Source organism: Sceloporus undulatus, chromosome 4 (assembly GCF_019175285.1).
Source record: "Sceloporus undulatus isolate JIND9_A2432 ecotype Alabama chromosome 4, SceUnd_v1.1, whole genome shotgun sequence".
NCBI lineage: Eukaryota > Metazoa > Chordata > Lepidosauria > Squamata > Phrynosomatidae > Sceloporus > Sceloporus undulatus.
Window position 1 is genome coordinate 240,254,827 of NC_056525.1, and position 13,524 is coordinate 240,268,350.

Sequence of the window (13,524 nt, forward strand, 5' to 3'; positions counted from 1 at the left end):
CCAGGAAAACAGAAGCTTACATGTTTTATTTTTAATTTAATTTATTGTATTAAAATACTTATAACCAGCCCTACATCAAGAGAAGTGATTCGGTGTGGTGTGTCATGGTTTCAGCATTAGACTATGGCTGTGGAGTATGCCACCCACTGGGCAAGTCACACTCTCTCACCCTCAGAGGACAGCAATGGCAACCCCTCTCTGAAGAAATCTGCCAAGAAAACTCCATAATTTGTTTGCCTTTGGGTTACCATAAGTCAGAAATGACTCAAAGGCACAGAACAACAACAGCAGCAACAACAACAAAATATCAGGGGATCTCAGGGCAGCTTATAAATAGGTTAAACAGGTTAAAACAGTAAGAAAGTATAAATAAACTAAAACACATTAAACAATATAATGAGTTAAAAGCAGATTATTCAAAACTGTAACAGTTTCAAAAACTATTAATAACAGTCTTAGGTTGAATTTAAAAGGCCCAAAGGCTTTGGTGAACAGCCAAGTTTAACTTGGTGCCTAAACTATAAGAGTGCTAGCACCAGTCAAACCTCCAGGAGAGAGCATTCCACAACTGAGGTGTCACAGCTGAGAAAGCCATGTCCCACATCCCAACACAGCACATTGATCTCACCAAGCAGATCTTAATTCTTGGACAGGCACATATGGGGAGAGGCCTTTCCTCAAGTAATGAGGTCCTAAGCTCTTTAGGGTTTTAAATGTCATCACAAGCACCTTGAATTCTGAGTGGAAACATATTGACAGCCAGTGCAGTCCTTTTGAGATTGGCATTATATGCTGTCTATATAATATTCCAGTCAACAGTCAAACTGCTGCATTTTGCAATAACTGCAGCTTCCAAGTCTTCTTCAATGGAAGCTCCATGTAGAGTGATACCCAAAATACCAATGTCTCAAAAAGGCACCCACAATCATTATGTAATGGAGGAGTTTTAATAGCCCAAGTAAAGCTGTGGAGAGGGCTTTGGGCAAGTAAACGCAGGGATCAAGCCTGTGTATACCAGTTCGAAGAGACAGAACTCCAACATGCAAGGTCCAAATGTAGTTTTACTTATTATAACAGCAACAAGAAATCAACTTTCACACAAAAAAACACACTCACATACACATACAAGAACTAATGATATAAAAAGTGGTAGCAGTTAGCAACTTTCAGGATTGCAGAAGGTAATATTGGCCTGATTCCAGGAGCAGAGGTTCCAACTGGACAATTTCTGTGAGAGGGCAGTGGTTCAGCATGCTGCCTGTGGATCTGAGTTGGCCATCAGTTGCTGAGGAGCCAGGTGAGATATAGACAGAATGTCTGTCGGGCCTCAAAATCAGACCAAATTTGGGGTGCCTTGTCAGGCATATTTATAGGGCAAAACATATCCCAGGGCATTAAATTGAAGTTTCCAGGAGAGAAAAATGAGAAGGGATCTTGCAAATGGACAAATAATCAGTGCAAATGTTTCTGAGGAAATGAGTCTCAGCAGTTGGATCTTTATTTTTATTTAATTTTTTGAATCTGGCACCAAGCACTCCAAGCTACAGAGTCCACTTGGGGCTCCAGTGACAGGGGTGAATCAAAGAGTACTCCCAAGATATGTACCTGCTCTTTCAGGGGAGTGTAACCCCATCCAAAACAAGTTGTTTACCTAATTCCTGGACTCAGGAACAGCCAACACATACAATCTAATTGGGATTCAGCTTCTTCAATTTTTTGGGCCTCATCTGGCCATTACAGAATCCTGGCATTGGCCCAGCACCTGCACAGTCCCAGCTGACTCTGATGACATGGGGAAATAGAGCTGAGTCAAACTCCAACCCTCCTTATAATCTCCCTCAGCAGCTTCATGTAGATATTGAACAGCATGGGGAATAAGATGCAACCCTGTCACACCCTACAGCATAACTGCCATGGGGCTGAACATGAATCCCACAATGCTACTTTCTGGAACTGACTCTCCAGGTAGGAGTGGAACCACTATAGAACTGTGCCTCCTACTCCCATCCCACAGAGCTGGTACAGTAAGATACCATTATCAATGGTATCAAAAACCACTGAGAAATCCAGCACACCCCTGTCTTTCCCCTGGAGTAAGTCATCAGTCAGAGCAACTAAGGCCATTTCAGTGCCATATCCTGGCCTGAAGGCAGACTTAAATGGGCTCAGACAGTTATAAACCTATGTTAGGTTTATCTTCCAAAAGAGGCCAAATTATAGAGCAATTTAAAACCAGTCCAATTTAAAAGCATGAGATTCTGCCTTTAAAGATAAATGGTCAGAATCCTATATTGGCTCCATAGTTATGTATACTTAAATAACCTCTCCGGGCCCAACTCTCCCAAACCTGATGGAAACATAATTCACCTGTGCTCCAGTTGTGGATAGAATGGACCTCCTTTTCCCCAAGCAGCTAATGCAGAGTGAAGTAGGTTGAAAGGGAGAATTATGATTGTGGCAATAGTGTCAAAATTACAACTAAGTACTAATTGTGAATATGAAAGTATTATCTAGAGATATTCATCCATAACTGTTTTTTTAAAATTCATAAACACTCTTTAGTCAGAATTGTAACACTATTGCTGATATTGTAACTCCCCTCTAAACCCACTTTATGAAGTACCAGCTGCATGGGGGAAAGGAGGTCCATTCTACTAGCAACTGATAGGGTTGAAGATCTCTCATTCACAGGGTCGCCATAAGTAGAAGTCAATTTGATGATAGCAACAACAGCTTGTCTTCTCATGATCTAACCAAAGTATGATGGCTTCAGTTTAGTCATCTCATTTCTCAGAAGAATTCAGGCTTGATTTGCTCTAGGACTCATTTATTGGTCTTTTTTAGCAGTCAATGGCCTGTTACAGACTGCCAAAATAAAGCTGCTTCGGGTCTCTTTGGAGGTATGCTGTTTAAATGATGCATGCATCCTTAGAATCCGGAAGCTGCACCAAAGCTGCACTCCAGTGCTTAGGAATGGAGTGTGGCTTTGGTGCGACCTCCGGACACTTAGGACCCATGCATCATTTAAATAGCATACCTCCAAAGAGACTTGAAGCAGCTTTATTTTGGCAGTCTGTAACAGGCCTATGATAAACACAGAACTATGGCAATCTGATCAATAACCATCTCTTTATCTCTGAAAGATGCTAGACGTGGAAACCAGCACCGATGCAAAAGATCATTTATTGATATAAGCAATAATGTGTTTTCCTAGACAAACATTTTAAAACTTGATTCAAATTTGTCTCATGTGCCAACCATAACTATTTACTCCCATTAAAAGCACACCACTCCTTTTGGAAAGTTGTTTCAGAATGAATTTTTCTGCATCTTTTTTAGAAAACATTTCAACTTGGTTTATTAATGCTTAGTTGATAATTAATCATTAATTAATTAATCATTAATTTATCTGCAGCAATTATCAGTGAATTAATCTTTAACATGCTATTTTATGAAATATATCTTATGCAAGCTGGAGTCATATGAATGTTTAAGTTTCCCTATAGAAACATTTGGATATTTCCATCCAATGAAGGATGCCTTAATTCAGTTCATAATTGTAGAAGCAGAATTGTGCATGAGGCACCACTCTAAATGCACAGATGCTCTTAGACATGTGCAGGCAAGTATGTGCAGGCTCATGCTTATGCCATAAAGCTCCATGCTAATGCCATAAAATTCAGTGCCATACTCTTGCCATAAAACTCCCCAAGTGGAGTTACACATTGATTCTACTATGGAAAACTCTTGTGCTTAATGGCAGTGTTGCTCAGCTGAACTCAGCACAAGAGTTGCCTAGCAGAATCAATGCATAATTCCACATGCGGAGCTTTATGACATACATGCTTTGTTACTCAAGTATGAAACAAGTTTGTTTTGGACCCATCTCCATTATCACATGCCTACTTCCTTCCACACACTAAGGTCAACAAAAAGTTAAACTCACTTCCTCTAGCTGGGTTGCTGGCCAATTTACATGCATACACTATACCTTCAGCACAAAGAGAATGCATAAATCACACTTCTATGAGTAATGGCAGCCCACATTGTCCTGCTTGTTTGGCAGTGTAATGAACCTCCATTGTAACACAATCCCATTCCCGCTTCATTTGACTCTCCTCTTCCCATCAAAGCCAAGTCTGCAAACAAGAGAGGGTGATTATGTTCACAGTGGGGATTATCAGCTGCCTGCTTCCAAGCCATTAAGCATGGGACACCGCAGAGAGCGTGTTGCACCATTATGATATTGAATTTGGGTAATCCATCAAAGAAATCAAAACAGAAAGCACAGAACTCTGGGAAATCATCTAGAACTGTTTCTGCAGCTGAGCCCAGAGAGAAAGTAGTTAAACTACAGGAAAGTATACTCACAGCAGCATAGTTTCAGATCCCATATGGGAAAAAAAAAGATTCTCAGAAATGTTTAAAGTAGAGGTGGGCAGTACTGTATGTGGCCTGTGGGCCACACATGACCTCTCTTGTGGCCTTTGATGCTCTCCATAAAATTTGGATGGGACCATGGCAAGAAAAAAAATAGGTGAAATCCTACATTACGTTTGCACAGTATAAATCCACACTCACGGTGGCTTCATCTACACTGTAGAAATAAAGCAGTTTAGCACCACTTTAACTGCAATGGCTCCCTCCTACAGAATCCTGGGATTTGTAGTTTTATGAGGCACCACTAGTAGAACATTAATGGTTTGAAACAAATACTAAAGAAAGTCAGAGAGGAAAGTGCTAAGGCAGGCTTGCTGTTGAACATTAAGAGAACAAAAATAATGACCACAGAGGAGCTACAAGAATTCATATAGATAAAGAAGAAATTGAAATATTAAGGAGTCCCAACACCTTGGAACAATCATTGATCAGGATGGGAACTGCAGTTAAGAAATCAGAAGACTGGGACTGGAGAGGGCAGCTATGAAAGAATTAGACAAGATCTTAAAGAGCAAAGACATTAAACTGAAAACCAAGGTTAAGCTAGTTCAAACCATTGTATTCCTCATTACCATGTACTGATGTGAGAACTGGACAGTGAAGAAAGCTAATATAAAGAAAATCAAGTCATATGAGATGTGATGCTGGAGAAGAGTGTTAACGATACCATGGATAGCCAAAAGGAGAAACATATCATTCCAAAAACAAATCAAACCTGAACTCTCCCTGCAAGCCAAGATGACTAAACAGAGACTGTTGTTCTGCAGCCACATCATGAGAAGACATGACTCAGCTACATCATGAGAAGACAATAATGCCAAGGAAGGTGTAGTACAGTAAAAAGAGTTGAAGGCCAGATACCAGATGGAGAGACTCAATCAAGGAGGTCATGGCCCTTAGCCTGCAGGACTACTCAAGAATGATGTTGACAAGCTGGAGTATGTCCAGAGGTGACCAAAAAGGTGAAAAGTCTGAAAAGTCAGAGAAACCATGCCCTATGAGAAATGGCTTAGGGAGCTTGGTGTGTTTTAGTTTAGGGAAGAGGAGGTTAAGAGGTGGTATTTGAAGGGATATCATATTGTGGATGGAGCAACCTTGCTTTCTGCTGTTCCAGAGAGTAGGACATGAAGGAATAGATTCAAACTCTAGGAAAAGGGATTCTCCTAAACAGTAGGATGACCTTTCTGATGGTAAGAGCTGTTTGACAGTGGAATACACTGCCTTGGAGTGTGGTGGAGTTTCCATCTTTAGAGGTTTTTAAACAGAGGCTGGATGGCCATCTGTTGTTACAGCTTTGATTGTGAGTTCCTGCATGGCATGGGTTCAGCTGGATGGCCCTTGTGGTCTCTTCCAACTCTATGATTATATGATTCTTAATGACATCACTGGGTCTCAGGTTTTGATCTAGAAAGCTCAGGGTCTGTGGCAATCCTGAACTAGCAACCCTAATATTGGCCATAATGTAATTGATTGTATTATTATTATTATTATTATTATTATTATTATTAATATAGCGCTGTAGATTTGCACAGCACTGTACATAAAAACAATAAATATAAAAGATTGTATGCCTATGGCGTACAATCTAAGAAGTAGTAGGATAATACATATAAAACACATAGCAATACAGGAAATGATTCAATAAAACAGGCAACAGAAGAAAATCAAACAGCAAGTGACGATCATGCAATGCCTGGGAAGGCTTCTCTGAACAGGATGGTCTTCAACTCCATTTTGAAGATGGTTAAAGGGGTGATGGCTCTTGCTTGTGGGGGAAGAAGGTTCCAGGAGTGAGGGGCAGCAAGTGAAAAGGGGCGAATCCGGGATGGGGCAGAGGAAATCCTGGGCTGAGACAGCAGACCTTGATTACCAGAACGGAGGGCCCTAGTGGGAAGGTGAGGAGAAATAAGGTCTGATAAGTAAGGGGGGCCAGCCCATGGAGGGCTTTAAACGTCGACAGCAGGAGCTTATACTGAATGCAGAAAGGGAGGGGGAGCCAGTGAAGGGATGCCAAGACAGGAAAGATGTGGTCAGAGCGGTGGGTGGAAGTGATAATGCGTGCAGCTGAATGCTGGACAGAAATTAAAGGACGGAGGTGAGAGAGAGGAAGCCCAGCCAGGAGGACATTACAGTAATCAAGTTGTGAGATCACTAGGGCATGGACCAGGATCTTGGCAGTGGAGGTGGAGAGATAAGGTCGGATTTTGGCAATATTGTATAAAGAGAATCTACAAGCCTTGGCTGTGGTCTGGATCTGAGGGATACACGACAGAGAAGAGTCAAAGATAAAGCCAAGACTGCGGGCTTGCTGGACTGGTTGAATGGAAATGTTGTCCACAGAGGTTTAGTTTCTTGCCTGTTAATGCATCTGGGTCTGGAAGTGGAAGGAAACAATTAAAAGGATTAGAAAGATCCATTTCATAAACCATTTTCCAGACTGCCAGAAGTTTGCCCCATAGCTCAGCTGTAATTGTGATGTGGATTCTTCATGACAAAAAGGAGAAGAAGGAGCCTGCTCACCCCTAAACCATAATCCTGTGGGAACTGTATTTCTTGTTTCACCTGCATGTTTTTAGGTCACCTTGAGATGACAATGTTGCATAACCAGAGTGGGAGTACAAATGTTAACTTGTTTCATCCTTGCATGCTAAACAAGAATACACATGTACCACTTCCTTAGGTTCTGTGGGGTTAATTATACATAGAATCATAGAGCTGGAAGAGACTATGGAGACAATACCAGGCTATAGCAACAAAAGTGTGTGTCTGTGTATATGCATGTTCGAGGCACTACAGCTCCAAAGCCATAAAATGTATGCCCTAAAACCTGAAGTGTATATTAAGGGAGATCTTGTAGCACCTTTGAGACCTTTGAGCTTTCATAGACATGTCCACTTCCTTAGATGCATTTGGTGGAGTGGAAACCAGGGACAGACCTATATAGGCCCTTGGTGTCTGGAATGTCTGAGAATGTCAATTCAAAATCAAAATCCTCTGTGTATGGAAATGAAGTGGCAAGTCCAGTTTTAACTGGTTGTTTGTGAACAAAGGCATAGGAAACTAGCCTTTATGTATGGAAATGAAGTCGCAAGTCGTTTGGCATTGGAAACTAGCCTGTAGGGGAAGAGAACAGATAGGTGTAGGACACCCCAATGAGGATGGGGTTAGACAGTGTTGAAATATGTGTAGTGTACCAGGAAGCCATTATCTTTGTCCAGTCCATTGCTGATGGGGACAATATGGGCATCAGATTGTGTAGTATGTGTGTATTTTTTTTAATGGATTCATTAATTTTAATGAGTGAAACTTTGTACTCAATCTTGAATATCACATTGATTCACAAGGTGCTATAGAGTCTTAGGCCACTAAGGAGATTATCACAGAGGAGATGAGACATCCTTGTCCTGTCCGTGTCCCATCCTTCCCGCCTGATGGTGTGAAGATTATCATATGACATTGTCATTATTGTGTCTGTGGCACATTTGTATTGCACAATCACAGTAAGATTTTTAGACAATGTCATGCTTATCCCATCCTTCTCCCATCCATGAAGTGGCATGGCCCCATCAATTTGTATTAATGGAAACTCCCATTAATATAATGACAGGGACACTGTGAGGACAAGGACTGGATAAGCCCAGACACAATAAGCACATAGTAAGGATGGGAGTGATCTCTCCTTCCTTACCCCATGTGATAATCTCCTAAATGACAGACACTAGACTCTGTAGGGTTAAGAGGTCTTGTATGTACTGTAGGTAAGTAAGGAGCTTGCTTAAGAGTAATGAATCTACTCAAAAGATTTGCTCCAAATGCTTGCGGTTGTTTGGGATGAAACTTTGGAGGACCAAGATATTTTTTAAAAAACATACCTGATTTATTTCACCCGACTGTACAGCACACGTCCTGCTGCTGTGTCATTACAGTTTGCCTGTCCCTGACTCAAAACATGTATAACATGTGAATGTTTGTGTACATTCCTTCAAGCTGACTGTTGACATAAGGCAATCCCTTGTATTTCACAGGGTTTTGTTAAGCAAGGAAAACTCAGAGGTGGTTTTGCCAGTTTTTTGCCTTCACAAAAAGAAAACAAATGAGAATTCCTGCTGTCTAGCCAATGTCTTCTCTTGCTTGGTTAGTTGACACCTTTTCCTATTTTGTATCTTTACTTTATAAACTATATGAGCAAGTGGGGAAAGATTATAAGGTCATGTGTGAGAGGGAGATATAGAGGAAGGAGAGAAGAAAAAACAAGAAATGAGCTGAGGGTGAAAGTCTTCAGAGTCAGAACTCTTCTGAACACCTCCAAGTTCCCTCAAGTAGACCCCCAAAGTTGGGAAAATTAGCATGGATCTGGCCTGAAGGCAAAATGGACAGCCACTCTGACAAAGAGAAATAAAGAACAAAGATTTAAAAACCATTCCCTCAATCTTATGTTCTATCTTTTATTTTATTAAACAATTTCTGTCCCACTCCTTATCAAAAAAATCCCAAGGTAGTGCACAGATTATTAGTAGCAGGTTAAAAAAAATAAACAATTTAAAGCAATAACAGTAATTTAAATAATGCACACATTTACCAGATGCATTTTATAATATTGCAGAGATTTTGGCTATTGGGCTACTATCAAAAATTGATGACCCAAGAGAGAGAGAGAGATTTGTATTGAGAGGTATATTTTGTCCCACAACTATTGTTTTATATGTATTTTGTAGAATGTACGCCATTGGCAGGTTTCATTTTTATCGATTTTATTGTTTGTATGTACAGTGCTGTGTACATCTACAGTGCTATATAAATAAAGTATAATAATAATAATAATAATAATAATAATAATAATAATAATAATAATAATAAATAACTGGGAAGTGGAGATGTTGCTTTCCTTGAGAGTGTTGACTCTGAAACAATTCTTTTCCATTAGGCTGCTTCATAGTTGTGTGCTCTCAAGTCGTTTTTGACTTATGGAGACCCTAAGGTGAACCGATCATGGGTTTTTCTGGGGCTGAGAGTGTGTGACTCACCCAAGGTCACCCAGTAGGTTTCCATTGTCCAGCGAGAAATTGAATCCTGATCTCCAGAGTTGTAACCTTACGCTCAAATATCACCACACACACTGGCTCTCATGCAGCCAGGATCCTGTTGTTGGATTGACATGTAACATTTAACACAATCCTCTGTTAACAGATACTTGCTTTCAGGGCTACAAAACAACCCCATGAGATCCCATTCTTCTTGTAGCAAATGCACCTGGATTTGATTGGGCACACTGATCTAACTTGAGATAAATCACTTTCTTCTGTATTGCATCACATACCGATTTTGCAAAGCGCAAACATAAATGGATAATATCTCTTCTGATTCCCTATGCCTGACAAACCTGGCTTCTACTTAAAAACAACCAAAGAGAAGAGCTAAAGCAATTACCCTTAGGGAAACACTTAAAAACCCATCTTGCTGCTTTATTACAATCCCAAAAATTAATGGCTGTGGAAAAAGACCTGTTACCTTACTGTAAAACGAGATAAATCTTCCTGTTCTTCGCTTTGCTAATTTGGAGGCATACAGTTATATTTCTTCTTTCCCTTCTTGTTTCAGGCGAAAAGCCTCAGTCAGAAGAAAACAACAAAGCTGGGGGAGAATTTAGAGACATAGCCATGTTAGTATGGAATATCAGGACAAAGGGATGTTGTACTTCTAACACCTTTGAGGTTGAGCAAAATGAGTTTATGCTTTGTGAAGGAGATATTGGCTTGCCCTCATACACTGCTAACATGTGAGCACTTCCTATGTGAAATTAAATTGGTGGTTTTCCCCAGATCAAGCCATCCACTTTCATTAGTGTGTCTGCAGCCTATCTCCACCAGAAGCTTGCCAGGGGCGCACTGGGATGGGCATGGACTCACTAGAGGGCACTTTATTGTGGGCACCCACAAATCCAGTCCTGATGAATCTTCATGAAGCTCATCCAGAGGCAGCTATTTCCATTACATATGAGAAGGAATATAATTCTGCTAGATTGAAATGGGAATTGTGCAACCATCCAAGTGCTGTTGCACTACAAACCCAGCATTCCTTAACATCTGGAGTTCAATGCAATTCCCACCTTTATATTTGGTGGAAGAGGGCACTTCTTGTCCTTTCAGGAACTGTTAAATTGTCCTTTAATCTGGTACTGTGTGATCACAGTAAGATATATGATTGGGAGCATATGAGCTCACCCTCTCTAGCAAATCCAGTTCATCTGGTTTAGCACAATGTAGCCTATAATCAACCAATCAATCAGTCAGGTGCCATAACTAAATTTGGGTAGCACAGGTGCAAATGTGGGTTGAAAAATAATACACCACCTTCATTTTAATAGTTGCTAATTAAAGGAGGGATATTAACATGCAGAATTCTAATTGACCATATGTCCTGGCAATAACTGAAGGGCAGGAAAAGGGTAAGTGTGCATTAGATCATAAGAATGAGACTCCTTATCCCTAATAGAACACATTAGTGTCATCAAGATCCTCTGGTGTATTTACAAGTGTGGCTGTCACTGTGCCAGCAGCATCTGCTGGGATTCAGTTATTGCAGGGTGGCATGCAGTCAGTCTGTTAATATTGTTTCAAGCTGTTTTGTCTCACTTGCATGGAGTATGCACATTTTGCAAGTTGATCGTGGAGTTGGATGAGAAACTTTGGGGAGCAAAATAACTATGTGTTAAAGAAAGGAATGAAATAGGGGCTGGCATCCTATGGATATCTTATGCATGTGTAAGTTTCCTTATGTAAGTGCCTGAATATTTTTGGCTGATGCATAATGGGTATATTCAGTTGAAAGTTAAAAAAACAAGGCTATAAAGGTGGTGCCATTGTGCACTGTTGTACATTTGGTTGTTAAATGTGACAACAAGGTGGAGCAGTGTGACCATTATTCCACATCTTGCTGCAGGGTCTTGGGGCATTACCACATGAGGCTTTTAAGCTAAAATTAAAATTGGATAATGGCATCTTTGAAAATACTTATTGCAAGTTGATTTCATTTCTGTACGTGTGTAGCATTGTTTTTTCACTGACAGGAAAAAAAAAACATCAAAAATCTCCCAAGTGAGTTGCTGTTCCATTACTCCAAAGGTGTGTGACACATCACTTCTGCAGCAGTTCCTATATTTGCAGTCACATGATGTCAGTGTCTCCTCCTTTCCTTCCGTCACTGTTCCCAAGTAGGATGCTTTTCTTTCCAACCTGCCCCCCCCCTGCCCATTTATTTTCTTTTAAAAATTAAGTCACATTATCACAACTCCAGAACTGTATTAAAATAAAAAGAAAAAACCCAAAAGGCACGCTAGCTAGGCTATAGGGCTGGAAGGCAAGGTTAAGGAGGAGCGAGGAAGAGAGTTTAGTATGTTGATACTGTGGATTTTGTTCTTTGTATATATATACACACACACACACACACACACACACACACCTTGTTTTAGGCATTAGGTTTATATTTTGTATTCTGGCTTATGTTTACTGTATGATTATTTTTTTTATCTAATGTTCTTGTTGTAATCCGCTTTGATTCCATAGGGGAAAAGTGGAATAGAAATAAATTGTTGTTGTTGTTATTATTATTATTATAGTGCAAAGGACCATCGATGATAAAACCAGTATTGTCACACTATTGCAGGGACATGTGATAATTGAGTGCTCCCAAACTGGTACATTTCTGCTCTCTTTTATTAACACACCTGCAGCGAGACTGAAGCTCATACAATAATCCCCTTGGCCACACTTTCTCTAATTACAGAATTAATAAAAGGGGAATGTTTCAAAGAAATTTCTCAAGTTCATTTTTAAAAAAAATACCTTGAATATCTGTAATTTTATCAGTGCAGAATATGATGCAGATCAGAACTGTTCCACACCATCATGATGGAATGATTAATCTGTCACTTGATGGACAACCATTTTTTGATAACCCTCTCTACTACCCAAGGCAGATCCTAGGACAACAAGGTGCAGTGTCCATCACCAAATTCATGCAAGGGATTTGAGGCAACCTGAAAAAGACCAGTGAGAAGAAACTATATTCAACATCCAGCACTGACTGATTGCTGGACAGGTGGGGAAATGACAAGTGGCAGTGAAAGGGGGAATTGAAAGGACTATCCTGGTTCAAAAATTTTAGATGTATATATTTTGAATACTCTGGATTTATGATTTCATGGGTGAAGGAAAGCTCTCCTCTGATAACAGACTGCAATGACTTCACCCCGTATCACAGCCAGTTCATCATTTGGTATCAAGCCTTCTGGAGATGGGTCTCTTTGTCTTGTCTGCTCCTTAATCTTGTCTGGTCCATCAACTGCAGGCACATATTCTGCCTAGCGCAAATTTTCCTTGTTTTCTACTGGCATAATATCCAAGGGCAGAAGGTTTCTTCCGTGCTATGGTGAAGTGGCAGAATAAAGGCAATCCAATTATAATTGACATCAATGACTTACATGCCCAGCTGTGTAATATGATGTTGTGTTGGCTTTAGCCCAGTCTGGAAAAGCCAGTGGGACTTTCTGGTTAGAGCAGTAATGAATTTTGGCCGGTGAATGTAAAAATAATTTATCTAAATATCACATTATTATAGTTGGTATTTATTATTATTATTATTATTATTATTATTATTATTATTATTATTATTATTATTATCATTTATGAAAGGTCATAATTGCTTTTCTGGAGAGAAACCTGTGAGTTGCACTCTCTGCCACAGTGACATCTGGGCCAACATGCAATTAACATTAATCAAAACAAGCTCTAATAAAAGAATATAGAGAAATAATTAGCAAAAACAAGTCATTAACTGAGACATCTCTTTAAAGAAAACACACAAAACACATAGCACCATTCTGCAAACATAAAAGGAAGAAGCAGAGGGTTGTTTTTTCCCCTACCAATTCCGCAATGAGAGCTTTACCAGAGACAGATTCTTCATTGGTGATGGAATGAGATGGAGCTACTTACCATGTTTTATTCCCTTTGCACCACAAGGGCTGGAAACACGTTGGTGTGTTATGTGTGCATATGTTCCCCTACTGAAACTGTTGGACACTTT